Here is a 2,260-nt window from a genome sequence, read left to right as displayed (position 1 = left end):
AAGGCTCAAACCGGACCCTGTTCAGTAAATTGGCCATAACTTCCTCAATATTTATCGGAATTGGGCTTATAATATATCGTTGGAAAGCTCTTGTCAAGCCCCATCTAACTACACTACTATTGGACCCATATCATGGACAAACCAAACTGGATTGTCTGTTTTCTTCAAATAAGTTTTCAAAAATAGAGAGAAGATAAAAGAAATTAAAACTATCCGCAACACTAAACTTTCCACACTTTCACTTCATTCGATTATGATTCGACGTGAAAGGTACTCATCACCGGGTTTGGTTTCGGGGAGACACAAATGGGTCTTTTAAAGGGAAAAGAGAGGGTGGTCTGGCGTCGCCGACACTAAGAGAGGGAAAGGATGACTGGGCGGCGATCGACGCTCGAGGGGAAGGGTGTTGGGCTGGCCGTGGGTTGCTGCGGGGTGGTCATTGGTGGCAGCAGGCTGCTATGGGTGGCTAGGTTGGTTTTAGGTTTGTTTTTTTTTTACATTTTTTTTGTCTATTTGTTTTTCAACCAATTATATATTGACACGGGTGCAAAAAAAAAAAAAACTAATTTACAAATGTTTACCTGATTAACCGGTTGCAAGTCATTTGGGTGCAATAGAAATTAATACCCCCTAAATTTGGGAGTGATGGGGAATAATCCAAACACTGCTACAAAAATTGGAAAACATACTGCTTATGAAAGACCCGTTATTTAATAAACGGGTCTGTTTGATGTAAGAGATCCAATATTTAATATAACGGATCTCTTATATATCCTAGGTCCCACTACTAAAGAATATATGAGATATAAAAGACTTAATTATGCACTCAACGGGTCTTTTAGGTGTACTAGGGCCCACACACTTGATTGAAGAACAAAAGATGAAAGGATATGAAACCCGTTATTAAATTTCACGGGTCTCTTCCTTCGTCCTTTAATGCATGCTCTCTTATTTTTACATTCTCTCTCCTCAAAACCCTAACCTCAATCCCCAAATTTAAATCCTCATCTTCTCTTCCATCCTCCGACTATCTTCCAAGCTATAAAAATTTCCTAAAAATGTTGAAGCGACTCCTACCATCTCCTTAAGAAAATCATGCTCTAAGGTATATAGTTTTCTCTCACATTCGTGATTTTTACTCCGTCTCTTAGATCGTATGTTGAGATTCAACAATGATGTCTATGGTCTTCTTCTTTTTTGTTTGTGAAATTGTAGAATTCAACCATGAAATCGTTCGTGGTCATCTTGTTCGCTGTTTTTAAAAGGCCTTGATGTCGGTTTCTGGGTTTTTTTTTTTTGTTTTGTTTATACGTCCCTCAGAGTCACGGTCGAGAAATGCCGGCATCTCCTTACGCTGATTCAATAGCAACTGGGATTTGTTCAAAGAAATGAAGGTATTTTGGTAATCGGGGTGGATAACAATTTATATTTCTTAGATCTATCTGTTAGGGTTTGGATTTGAGTTTTCTTGATTTTGATTTTGGGGATTTCATATTCATAAACTTGGACTATTTAATTTTTTTTTAATTAATGGTTAATTTCTATTTTAGTTTATTCTCAATTTTTATGTCCAATTTCTTCTTATGGTTGGTATTTTGATTTTTTAGTTTGGGTTGTTCTTGATTATTGCAGTATATGAATTAAATGGAGATAGTGGACGAAATTTTCAACTACGGGAAGGAAGACATAATTATGATTTGCAAATTTGTTGACTGCAATACTTTGGTGCGTGGGGTTGAAAGATTAATATCAATTGAATATGTTTAGGAATTGTGTTTGTATAACTTGTTGAACTAAAGAGTTTTAATTTTTTCGTTTTGTAATTATATACTTGTAAATTTAGATCTATAGCTTTGTAAATGTTGTATTTTTTTCTTTCTTTCTCTTCGTAAATGTTGTATAATACTAATGTTGTTATTTAAAAGAAATATTATTGATGTTAAATTGTAATTTCGTAATTTTGCAAAAAAAAAAACAACTATTTTATATTAGCGTAAAAAATTTTAAAAATGTGAAAATTATATATATATTTTTTAAAAAAAGGGATCAAACAGACCCGTTATTTAATAAATGTGGTTTATTTGACACCCCTTAAAGAGACCCCCTATTGCAAATAACGGGTCCCTTTCCCTTAAACGTGCATCAATCATACACACACCAAACAAACCCCTTATCTCTATTAACGGGTCTATTTGTTTTTAAAAACAGACCCCCCATAATGAGGGGTCTCTTTAACAAAGAGACCTCTGAGATAGAGACC

The 2,260-nt window shown here is 34.6% G+C and overlaps 1 long non-coding RNA gene across 2 annotated transcripts; it reads left to right on the top strand.

Moving 5' to 3' along the window:
- The first annotated feature begins 288 nt into the window (after positions 1-288).
- On the top strand, positions 289-1,952 carry LOC110691728. 2 transcript variants are annotated; one of them, XR_002505340.1, is made up of 3 exons: positions 289-1,105; positions 1,321-1,394; positions 1,633-1,952. It is a non-coding gene; the product is annotated as an uncharacterized LOC110691728 (long non-coding RNA). The 2 variants fall into 2 exon arrangements; XR_002505345.1 differs by having other exon boundaries at positions 1,216-1,394.
- The last annotated feature ends 308 nt before the right edge of the window (positions 1,953-2,260 follow it).

The sequence above is a fragment of the Chenopodium quinoa genome, unplaced genomic scaffold (assembly GCF_001683475.1).
Source record: "Chenopodium quinoa cultivar QQ74 unplaced genomic scaffold, ASM168347v1, whole genome shotgun sequence".
NCBI classification, from domain to species: Eukaryota; Viridiplantae; Streptophyta; class Magnoliopsida; order Caryophyllales; family Amaranthaceae; genus Chenopodium; species Chenopodium quinoa.
This window is presented reverse-complemented; position numbering and strand designations above follow the sequence as displayed.